Source organism: Rhopalosiphum maidis, chromosome 3 (assembly GCF_003676215.2).
Source record: "Rhopalosiphum maidis isolate BTI-1 chromosome 3, ASM367621v3, whole genome shotgun sequence".
NCBI lineage: Eukaryota > Metazoa > Arthropoda > Insecta > Hemiptera > Aphididae > Rhopalosiphum > Rhopalosiphum maidis.
In genome coordinates this window covers 74,923,195-74,936,027 of record NC_040879.1, presented here as the reverse complement: position 1 = coordinate 74,936,027, position 12,833 = coordinate 74,923,195, and positions in this window count along the sequence as shown.

The window sequence follows — 12,833 nt, the reverse complement described above, 5'->3', positions numbered from 1 at the left end:
TTGAAATAAAACGCAATTTGATTTTTTGTGGATTGGGCCGATATGGTGCTACACGCTGATCATATATGAATAACTCTTGACCGTTCGTACTCTCGCGAACTTAGTTAAGTAATCGTGGTCGTTACGATAACGACCGCAATATACGTGTTACGTTTTAACTTGACGTTGGTTAATATAGATGGAAGCGGATGAAAACAATAAACGATATCAATTAATATAATGTGCTTTGCTTAAAGTCATGAAAGAGCTTTTAATGAACACAAAACAGCTAAGCTTGAGCTAAAGAATAATGTAATACAATGTTAGGTTATGTGGTATTATTAGTGGTAACACTTTTATCATATAATATTATGATAACACAGAATAACCAGAATGGACATTGGCTGTGAACTCAAAAATAATGTTCAATTTGTTGGAATATTAGTGCAACCATAAAATAACAAAAATTTAAAATTCTTTTTCTCTGGTTACACTGATTTACTAATTTTACAGGGCCTAGGACAGTTCAGCAGCATACATTTTTGTAAGCAATAACAAACGTTATCACGTTATTTCGAATATTTGGAATATCAATCTTGTTAGAAAAATAGAATAATGGGAAATATCCTTCCATAGGCAACACTGATATTCCAACAGGTGTAGCAAATAGGTTAGCTCTGAGGGCTTGGATTAAATTTTTAATTGTAAAACAAATTTGCATTTAATAACACTAAGATATTTTCTTTAAATAAATATTTTAAAATTATTTGCAACATCTTATTTTATTACCCCACTACTATATCATTGCACTGCTCAATGATTAGTTGATTGGCACGCTACAATATTTGGACATTATAACTAATAAACTTAAGTGGTTTAGTTAACATAATATATTTGAATTATTTACAAAGTTATATAGTAAACTTGTTATTGATAATCAGTTATTTCAGCCAAAAAATATAAAATTTTATCCATCATACAGAATCACCTGGTAACGCAATAATATTTTTATAACAGATATGAATTTGTCATTAATTTTACTTGACAACGGCTGGACCATATTATGCACAAATTTCATCCTATAAACCACCTCTCAATTTCAATTGATTTAGTTTAAATATTTTAAAAATTGGGAATTTTCGAAGTAAACACATTCAAAACAAAATCAAAAAATTATAAATGAGGACAGCAATATGTCAAATAGACATTATGATGTATAACTAATTTAAATTAGATTAATGATAAAATTCCACAATATTAAATCAGTAGAATTAACAAAACCTAAGTAGTTTTAAATGGATTGTCGGTGATCAGTTGTTCAAGCCAAATTATATAAAATATTGTCTATGCTACAGAACCATACAACGATTTAACCATTTGATAATGTAATAATAATATATTCAACAGATTTTAGTTTGATTTTAGTCATCCACTTGAGGCGGTGTTTCATACCAAATCGAAGATTATTCTCGAAAATTTTGAATTTTAGTGATTTTATTTAAAAAATTTTCTAACTTAATATGTCTTATTTATTAGGTATAATTGCCTTTTATTAAAAGGGATGATATATAAATAAAATAATGTGAGTTTTTTATACTAATCTAAAATTTTTTAAGTCATTTTACTTTTTATCTTATTGTTTGATACAAGAAGACTATGTTGCTCTCAGGTAAAAATATTTGAATTTAGTATTTAAATACAATGTAGTACAGTGGTTCCCAAACTGTGAACCACGATGCCCTATGAGCACGGCGAGATCTTTCTCACTTAACCTACGTTTTTTTTAAAAATTTTTTACGGTTTTTCCGTTTTGGAGCCGGTGTTTACAAGAGGTTAACGGTTATACTCACCGTGCCTCTTCGTCCCCGTTCGATTGGTATGTATTATATATTCTATAACCTAACCTATTATATATATTGGTACAGGTCGCGTCCACCGGACGTGTTCCTAGGTTGCGGATAGGGGAACGCACTGTAGATATACAGGTTAGGTTAGGTTAGGTTAGGTTAGGTTAGGTTAGGTTAGGTTAGGTTCTGGATCGATGAGCATCCCCGACGGTTGGAAAAACCTTAGGGGCTGTTTGAAGGCGCAGGACGGAGACCTTAAACTCCTGACAGCCAAAGCAAGGGACCTCGAGCTGTGGTTAGGTTAGGTTAGGTTAGGTTAGGTTAGGTTAGGTTAGGTTAGGTTAGGTTAGGTTAGGTTCCCCCCCGACGGGACCCACCTTGACGTGGTGGGGGGGCTCACCGCCAATCACTTGGTTGGTGCTAAGAGGTCTCCACTCTCGCGCCGGTCCTGACCTTAATTGGTTGGTATCGGCAGGTCTTGTCCCCCTGCTAACAACAGCAAACGGACACGGAAGGAACCGTAAACCACCATCGGGGGATTGATCGACCCCCGGTGCCCTGGTAGATCTGGACCATGGACTGATAACCGGACAGACGGCGCGAGGCTGGTGTCGTCAGTGGAGGCCTAGCCAACCACCAAACAAAATGGACAGTTCATGCACCAAGAAAACGGTTACTGCTTCAGGGGTATCGGAGACCCCAGAGCCGGCGGTTGGGGGACGGTGCTCGCCCCAGGTGTCGTCATCACCCGTAAGCACCAAAAGTGTAGAAGTGCTGAGGCAGGCTTCTACCGCCAGCAACGGAGCTGGTAGAGTTACTGCCGGAGGGAGTGCGAAACAGGCTCTCTCCAGTGGCCGGAAAGCCACTGAAGATACTGTAGGATCAACTGGAGCTGGATCGATGAGCATCCCCGACGGTTGGAAAAACCTTAGGGGCTGTTTGAAGGCGCAGGACGGAGACCTTAAACTCCTGACAGCCAAAGCAAGGGACCTCGAGCTGTGGTCTGTTAAAGTGAGAAGCATCGAAGCCAAGGCGGCTATAGAAGGGGTGCTTCTTGCTGTAGCAGCAATAGGTTCAGTCCGTGAAGCGGTAGCAAAGGCTGCCAACGCCATGACAAAGGCGGTCAACGATGGCGGTCAGTCCCGGAGTGGTGGTGCGGCAGCAGGCATGACGGGCGTATGTGCCTCTACGCAGACTATTGCGATTGGGACCAACCCGGTCAAAAGGGTCTGTGCAGGGACGCAGACCACAGACCAGGCGCAGCAGAAGCCACAACAGCGACAGCGCCAGCGGCAACAGCAGCAGCAACAACCACAGCAGAAGCCGCAGCAGCAGCAGCGGCAGCAACAGCAGCAGCAGCAGCAGCAGCAACAGAAGCAGCAGCAGCAACAGCAGCAGCAGCAACAACAGCAGCGGCAGCGGCAGCAGCAGCAGCAGCAGCAGCAGCAGCAGCAGCCGCAGCAGCAACAGCAGCAGCAGCAGCAGCAGCAGCAGCAGCAGCAGCAGCAGCGGAAGCGGAGGCGAAGAGGTCCTCAGGGATCCGAGCAGCCCACATGGAGCCAGGTGGTCCAAAGGGGAAAGAAGAAATCCCCGTCCCGGCCCAAAGCCCAGCCTTCTCCGGCAACGGAGAAGATCTCATTGCTGCGCCAGAGAGCCCCTAGGACCGCAGCCGTCACCATTGACCGCCCGGCCGAGGGGGGTTCGCTGGCGGCAGTCATGAAAAGGGTGTCTGGTTCCGTGAGCTTGGCAAGTCTCGGGGTCAAAGTGGTGACTACGAGGCGCACCAAAGCCGGCGGAATCCTCCTCGAAGTGGAAGGCGAGGAAAAAGCCAGAATCCTGGAGAGGAGGATCCGAGAGGTGGTAGGAGAGGCCGCCAGAGTAAGAAGGCCCGAGCGGAAGACTCCCGTCCTCCTTCTGGATGTCCCTGAATGGGTAGAAGTGGAGGACGTGGTCGGAGGGCTCGGCGCGGCCGGAGTAGTCGTCGCGGCTCCTGACGTTGACCGAATTTCCATCAGGAAAAACGGTGGCAGCCGCGGCGACCGTGTCGCGAGGGTAGATTTACCTTTCCGCGACGCCATCGCTCTGGCCGAGGCAAAGGTGGTGGTGGTCGGCTGGACCCGTTGCAGGGTAAAGCTTCTTGAAAAGAAGCAAACCACCTGCTTCCGGTGCCAGCAAAAGGGCCACCTCGCCGCCGAGTGCCGCAACGCGGCAAAGCCTCGGGCCTGCTACAGGTGTGGAGCCACCAGCCACCTCTCGCGGGGCTGCTCGGAAGGCAGAAGAGGAAGCGGCGGCCCATCTTCGGTCGTTGGAGGAAGTTTTAGCGGTGGTATAACAGTCGCGGTGGAGGAGGGGCCTGCCGAGATGCAGCCAGTGGCGGAGGAGTCGTCGCAGCAGTTGGCCGGGCGGCCGGCGGGCCGTTCCGCCTCCGCGTCGTCGTCGTCGGGGCCGCAGCCGTGATGGAGCTAAGGTACGTGCAGACGAACCTAAACCACTGCCGGGCAGCCCAGGACCTGCTCGGGGAGTTCGTGAGGGCGGAAGACATCGCGGTGGCGCTGGTCAGTGAGCCGCAAGGTGGCGGTCGAACTGGCTGGCACTTCGACTCCACGGGTCGAGCCGCCTTGGCTGTCTTCCGCCCCGGACTTACACTCAGCGACGTAGAGTCGGGCGACGGGTTCGTAGCGGCTACCGTGGGGGGCGCGGTTCGCGCCTTCAGCTGCTATGCTTCCCCCGCCATGTCCGTCGCTGAGTTCGGGCAGTTCCTGGGTCGTCTCGAGGCTTCTGTGAGGAGGGATCGCGGTGTTGGAATCGACCTCATTGTTGGGGGAGATTTTAACGCCCGGTCGGCGTCCTGGGGGGACCGCCTCACGGAAGTCCGCGGTGACGATCTCGCCGCGTTCGCCGATTCCTTGGGGCTGGTCGTCATCAACTCGGGTCGGGAACCGACGTTCTTCGGGAGGGGGAGGGGTTCGTGCGTCGACGTGACCTTTGCCTCCGAATCCGCCGCGAGGAGGATTCGGGGGTGGACCGTGCGTACGGACGTGGAGAACATGAGTGACCACCATCACTTGTGTTTTTCATATCGCACCGGACGCACGCTCCCGGACACCTCCGGTGATCCCCCGGCGGCGGCAGCGGCTGGTCGGCGGCATCCGGGTTGGCGTACTTCCCGGATGGACGCGGACCTGCTCGCCGCGGCCGTTCTCACCGTAGAGTGGACGGGAGCGACTCTGCCCTCGGTAGCTCCAGCCGGTTCCGGAGGCGCCGAAGCCACGGCCGAGAGGCTGGTCGGCTGCGTGACCGCGGCTTGTGACATGGCTCTCCCCCGGAGGAACCCACATCCTCGGGGAAGACCACCGGTTTACTGGTGGAACGGCAATGTCGCGGCCGCGCGCGCCGAATGCGTGCGAAGGAAACGGCTGTGGATCAGGCGTCGCGGACGCGCCCACGGCGGTGACGTGTCCGCGGCGGACGTCGAGCGAGACTACCGGGAGGCTCGAAAGGAGCTGAAGCACCGCATTCGCGAGGCGAAGGCGAAGTGCTGGGCAGAGTTGGTGAAGACCGTCGACGACGACCCCTGGGGGAAACCCTATAAGGTCGTCTTGAAGAAGCTCCGTGGGCCCCCGGCGACGGCGTCGATGGAACCGCAGACGGTCTGCGACATCGCCGCCGTCCTCTTCCCCCGAGGGGATAGAGACGGGGGAGCCTGCCGATCTCGTGGGAGTGCGGCCCGAGGACGTTGCGGAGTTCTCTCTGGAGGAGGTTACCGCGGCGGTCGGTCGCTTCGGGAGCCGCTGCAGGGCGCCCGGTCCAGATGGCATTCCAAGCCGGGTCTGGGGCGTCGTGCACGCGGTGAGTCCTGGGTGGCTGGTCGACGTGTTCAACCTCTGCCTGAGGGAAGGCATCTTCCCCGGCCGGTGGAAGCGCGCTCGGCTCGCGCTTCTCGCCAAACCGGGAAAGCCGGAGGGGATGCCGTCTTCGTACCGTCCGCTGTGCCTCCTGGACGACGTCGGCAAGATCTTCGAGTTCCTGTTGGCGGTCCGGATGAACAGCCACATGTCCGCCTCGGGCGTCGAGTTGTCCGAAAGGCAGTTCGGCTTCCGGAGCGGACGGTGCACGGACGACGCGTTGCGGTTGCTTCGCGGGCGGCTCCGGACCGCCGTGAACGCACGCCGTTACGCCGTTGCCGTGAGTCTGGACATCCGGAACGCGTTCAACACCGTCGGGTGGGGAGTGGTGCGCGCGGCGTTGGTGCGGATGGGTTTCCCGCCATACGTACGACGGGTTCTCGACTCGTACCTCAGCGACCGAGTCCTGCACGTGTGCGACGACAGCGGGGGGCGTTCCAGTGACCGTGGGAGTCACGTGCGGAGTCCCTCAGGGCTCCGTGCTCGGACCGCTCCTGTGGAACGTCGCGTTCGATACCGTGTTCCGCTTGCCGCTGCCCGCTGGTGTAACCATCATCGGGTACGCGGACGACACGCTCATTGTGTCGGAGGGGAACACGTTGTCGGCGCTGCAGGACCGCGCGAACGCCGCCCTGGCTACGGTCGCCGGCCACATCGGGGACTTGGGGCTGCAGCTCGCCGTCGACAAGACGGAGGCTGTGGTCTTCAAGGCTCAGTATGGGTCGCCCGACCTGAGGCTGCGGATCGGGGATCAGGCCGTCCAGTTGTGCGAGACCCTCAACTATTTGGGGATCTTGCACGAGGGCAAGGGGACGTGGTACAACGCGCACTTTCGCGCCGCGGCCGACAAGGCCAGGCGAGTCATGGCGGCGCTGCGCGGACTGATGCCTAACATCGGCGGTCCTCGCGAGAGCAGGAGGCGCCTGCTGGTGAGCGTCGTGCATTCAGTGATGTTGTACGGCGCTCCTACGTGGGGGCCTGACCTGGCTGTCAGCAGGACCGGCCCGAAGGTGTTGGCATCGGTTCAGCGCATCGCCGCCATTGGGAGCGTGAGTGCGTACCGGACCGTGTCCTACGACGCCGTGACGGTCGTCGCGCGCACCATCCCCATCGTCCTGATGGCCAAGGAACGATTTGTGTCGTTCGGGGCCAGAAGGGCGACGCGGCCGACGGGAACGGACGAAGGGGGGCCCCTCCCGCCGGGCGATCCAGCAGAGGCAGCGCCGGCACACGACCCTCAGGCTCTGAGGGCTCGGGTGGTGGCACAGTGGGCTCGGGAGATGGGGCGCGAGGTTCCGCCCGCGGACAGCGGACGCGAGTGGACCCGCACCTTGATCCCCCCGGACCTGCTCTGCCGGTGGGTGTCCAGGACGCACGGGGAGATGTCCTTTCACCTCACCCAGCTGATGACGGGGCATGGTTGTTTCAACCGGTTTCTCAGGAGGATCAACCGTGCACCGTCTGCCGGGTGTTCCCACTGCGGACCACCCGACGGCTACGGTGAGGAAGTCGACGACGCTCACCACACCCTCGTTCGCTGCGAAGCGTTCAGGGGTGAACGTGAGCGTCTCGTCGACGTGATCGGACCCTTCGACCCTGGCGGGCTGGTCCCCAAGATGTTGGAGAACCCGGCCAACTGGGGGGCGGTTGCCGACTACGCGAGGGCAGTGATGACCGCCAGGAGGAGGCCGAGCGCGGGAGGCAGTTTCGGCAGGGGGTGGCTCCGTCTAGGCGGCGGAGATGACGGCGACGCGTTCGGCGGGGCGACCTCGGCGGCTAGCTGGGTCGTCGGCTGGGGCGGCCTTCTCTTAGCCTCGGGCTGAGGGCAGGCCTCTCAATAGGTTTAGGGTACCATTGTAAGGGGTTGTGGAAGGGGGACTGTCCCTTCCTCACCCCATATGAATATCGTTTATTTTGTGTTTACAATTCATTTATATTGTTGTATATATATTTTGTTGTTTTTTACCCAATAAACGATGGCGACTCACCAACCGAAGTATTGCCTCACGGCGTTTCCGGGTGGTGAGTGTATTGCCGGTTCAAAAAAAAAAAAAAAAAAAAAAAGTTGATATATAGTACCTATAAATATAGTACCTAAATTACCATTCGTTCGGAAAAACGATCGTTTCGGTGTTTTATCGGTATTTCAGCGTAAACCCATTTCGACGTAAATTCCATTTTCATTTATTTTGCATATAGATATAATGACTTTAAAAGCATTATATATTGTAATTTAATTTAAAACGCATTTAGATGTCATAATATTTACTATCTGATTTAAAATGGACAATTTTCATAAAATACAAAATGTCATAATCGGTTAGGTAGATTTATTTTTTTTTTAAATAAACTTAACACGTTTAAAGAGTACTATATAATATAATATTATATTTTTACTGTTTAAATTAGTTTTATCAATCTATCTATATATCTCCCAAATATTTTAGGTGGTTTAAATGCACACCGTCTTAAGTGCGTTGCCTTGTTTAAATAATTCCAAAATAAAAATATTATTATAATAATAAAAGTTGTTAAATAACAACACGAAACGTTGTCGATACCTATTTAAATTTCATTGTGTTTACGATGAATGTTTTTTATTGTATTTTAAAATTAAAAAATAGTTATATAATACATGATGGCAAGTATCTATATTAGTATACCCACTTAATAATGTCAACAAAAACTTAAACATAATATCATACTATTATTATTGTAATTTGTATTAGATTGCGACGTGACATATAAGCATGAAAAATATATAATTTAAGCAAATTACATATAGGTGCATTTGACCGATAAATTTGTATAGTCAGACCGTGGAACCCCCTCCCCCTATTTAGGCATTAATAAAAAAAATGTTTGTGGTTCTCGGTAAAAGTTGTGATTGAAACGTTTTGACGGTTAAATCGTTCGGTATATACGTGACGTACTAGCGGTTCTCAAACTCTTTTGGTTCAACTATCCCTAAAAATAAAAATAATTAATCGCTCTTCCTTTGGATAAATTAAATAATATTTTAGTTATAGTATTATATTAGTACCAATAGTGTATGGGTACAAATATAAATTGTACATCAAGCCTCCTCTGAGTATTTGAGCGTTGAGCCTCATAGTTTAGGAATCGTTGCTGATAACTATCCATCTGCCATTATATATACAAAAGGTTATTTTCGTATAATAATTTGGCTTTAGTAAGTACACATTTAAATTCAAATTTTAGTTCTGTTCATTAAATGAGAAAATACATTAATACATTTTTTTCGTGTTTGATTTTATGAGAATGTTTGTTAATAATATATTATCTTAACTAGACTACCTATGTGATGTATAATACCATCGACGTTGTTGGATTTTAAAGTCCTTAAATACTTTTACTATTACTATAATATGTTTAATGACTTTACGTAATAGAAGTAATTGATTTTTATTTTAAACTGATGTTAGAATTAATTATTTTTCATATTTTAAAACAGTTGAAACATATTTGAAAATTTCTGTATATTGCTTAGCTTATATATCCAGCAAAATATATAATGAGACAATTTATAATGATCTTTTAAATTGAATAAATAAACTGGACTGTGTTCTATTATAAAGAGATAATTTAATTCAGATACAGTATATTAATATTGATATTTTTGTCATTTATTTTAATCGTATCATCTTCGTTTAAAGTCGTTTCTATTTGAATATCTTTCGAAAAATGCTCACTCAAAAATTTATTATAATCATACACTATATTATGTATAATCAATGACACGTTATTTATGGCCATTAGTTCTTGAAGTGGATGCACTAGACGTCACCCAGTGGCGTTTTGTAACCGCCACTACCGGACAAAAAGTCTTGCGAAATATTTTTATTGCTGATTGTATATTTTCAAAATATTATATTTTAAATCATAATATTTTCAAATATTATATCACATTAATATATTATAATATAATATAGATCTATTATACCTACATATACTCGTAATTATGCGTATCCGATATTCACGTTTCGCATACTTTACACTGGGTAAAAAAAAAAATAAATTATTATTAATTCCACGAAATGTATTATAATTTTGCATAATATGTATTGTTATATTATATAATTTATAAAGTAGTTATACTATTATTTAGTATACAAATCGTTCACATTGTTTACAATATTTTGGTAACAATAATATTATTTTATGTTGGTAAACTAAAACTAATTTTTATTTAAGTTTAAGTATAATATACTAGATATAGGTTGGTTATAGATGGTAAATTAATATCATAAAAATCATAGTTTTTTAAAAAAATTTTGAAAACAAAATATTTTATCGTAACAAAAATTAGTATTTAACATCGTAGATTTATAAAATATCATCAATTTACAAGACATTACAATTAAATATAATAATAATATAATAATATTATATAGACATAATTTTGTTAGTTCCTAATACTATATAATATGATAATTTTGTTAGTAAAAACTAAAAAGCAAAAGGGAAAATTTTACTATTTTTTAAATTTTATGGTATAAATTTTAAAACTTTCATCAGTAACTAAAATATATCGCTATAGTCTTGAAAATGAAAATATTTCATTATAAAATGGTCAGAAGAACGCTAATATTGTGGTTTCAAAAGCTTAACCAGTTAATATGTTGGTCATTTTGGTCAAGTTAGTCAACCCATACACCATGTCAAAACCCTTTTTCCTTTTACCAGTAAAATTTTCCCTATATAACATTTTTAATTATAACAAAATTTATGATTATGAATTACGATTAATATAATATTTGTTATTATTGATTTGTAAAATGGTTTTTGTATTTATTAGTTTAAATAACATGTAAAAAGTTTGCATGACTACTGATTATAGTCATTGTAACTATTCGGAGTTCATATTATTTTCTTTAACATAAAATAAAATATTTTATTTTAAATTTAGTCTTAATTCAATCGTAAAAAAATTAATTAAATCGCAATAATACATCGTGCGACGCAATTGTTGTAGTCAACATTTAAAAGTTCAAACAATTTACGCATGATATCAAAATATTCTTATTTCTTAATATATCTATATTTTCTTAAAATATAATAATATTACTCTTATCTCAAATAGTATAATATATAGGTAACTATTTAACAATTTATATAATATGGTCATATAGGAATGTATATAAAACTTATGGGGATTTTATCAGTTAGAACAAATGTTCCAAATTATTCGTATAAAATATTGTCTGGCGGAGACACATAATAGTTAAATTGGAAAATGTATAAATATATTTAAAAAATGTTACTCTAAAAGGAATACATTTTATTAATATAAATTGAATAATAATTATAACAGGTATCAAACAAATTAATATATTATTATAATGAGACTTACACGTATTATACTTAATTTTTGTACCTAAAATATCATTATTACTTATTATTTTTCATACTTAAAATTTTTAATCTACACTCATTGCCCTTTGTTATGTATATAATATAAATATATATTTATGTATATACAAATATTCAATCTATTTAATCTAAAAAGTATATACATTTATAAACTTATTATATATTAAATAAAAAAATGTATTTCGGATTTCAATAGAGCTTTAAAATAATAATTTTGGTCGAATGTGTATTTAAATATTAGTTTAGAATGTTTAACTAATTTAACCGTATAATAGTGTCAACATCAAACAAAGAGTATGTAAAATGGTTATTATTGATAGATGGTACATAGGGCGATGACCTAAATAAAAAATTAAGTAATTGAGTATTTAAGTACTAATAGTAACTACTCAATTTTATTAAAATGTGCTAAAATAAGCAAGACAAATATGTAACAAAGTTACATTTATTACCAATTATATCCAAAATAGCATTAATTAATGCTTATATCACTTAAGTGATAGTAAATCATCTTTTAATTTTGTACTACCTAGATGAATTTTTTTAACTTTTTATACTTTTTATCGAAACTAAATAGTTTTGTTTGACAATCACATATAAACCTGCAGAATTTTAATAGATTTTAAATTTTTTTGTCAAAGACTGAATCACTGATATTATAGCTTTGAAATTACTAGCGTACCTAATATTACAAGGCATCTAGCTACTGCTTTACTTTTTGTTTAAGTATACTCGTACATTTTTTTTTCATTATACTTATAGCTTGCTATGTGATAATAACATGCATTTAGATATTTAGCATCATACTAAGAAAATAATATGAAAAATAAAAATATAACATTTATATTAAAATAAGGATGATTCGAGATCATTACTAATGGTGGAGAATGAATATTTTTCAAAACTTGTCTAGATGAAAAGTCATAGAATAATATACATACATAAATATGTATCGTAACTCTAAAAAGCTATAGTTAAAATTGAATTTCATATATTTTTGCATATTTTGTCATTATTTCATATGAAAGCATACCTGAGTAAGTTGTTTATTAAAACAATTAAAATAATATTTTTCAATTTCGAAATAGTTAGGAGTGTTTGGACAAATAAAAACACATACAGAAAATCTTCAGTATAAAGATTAAAGATAATTATTGTACAATAATTATATTGTATAATAATTATTGTACTATTGCGTGTCGTATCCGATTCGAAATGATAAAACTACTGTTAACACCATGTCTGTGCTACATAGGTATATTATACGCGACGTATGTAGGAAATAAACTTTAATTACTTGTCATATTTAATCAGGACTAAGGAGATTACACATCGAGTAAAATACCCGCAAAGTATGTTTTTCAAGTGTGTATATTATGACGTATATGACTAAGGAATAAATAAATTAAGTCCTTTTTTATAAACTTTATTAAAAAATAATTTTTTTCTTTTATTGTTTCTTTCACTTAAATAATATAAATTATCAATTGTTTTGATTATTTTATTTCAAATGATTGTGTTAAATATATATTTTTTTGTAGCTTGAAAACGCATAAGAACATATTATATTGAGTTTTTTAATTACCATAAGTTATCGGGTCTAGTCATTTCTGACCAAATGTATTAATATATTTAAAAAAAAATTACCAATGCACATAAACTCCTAGTCCTACTGATAAATAAAAATGGTTGACAATCGACTAGGAGT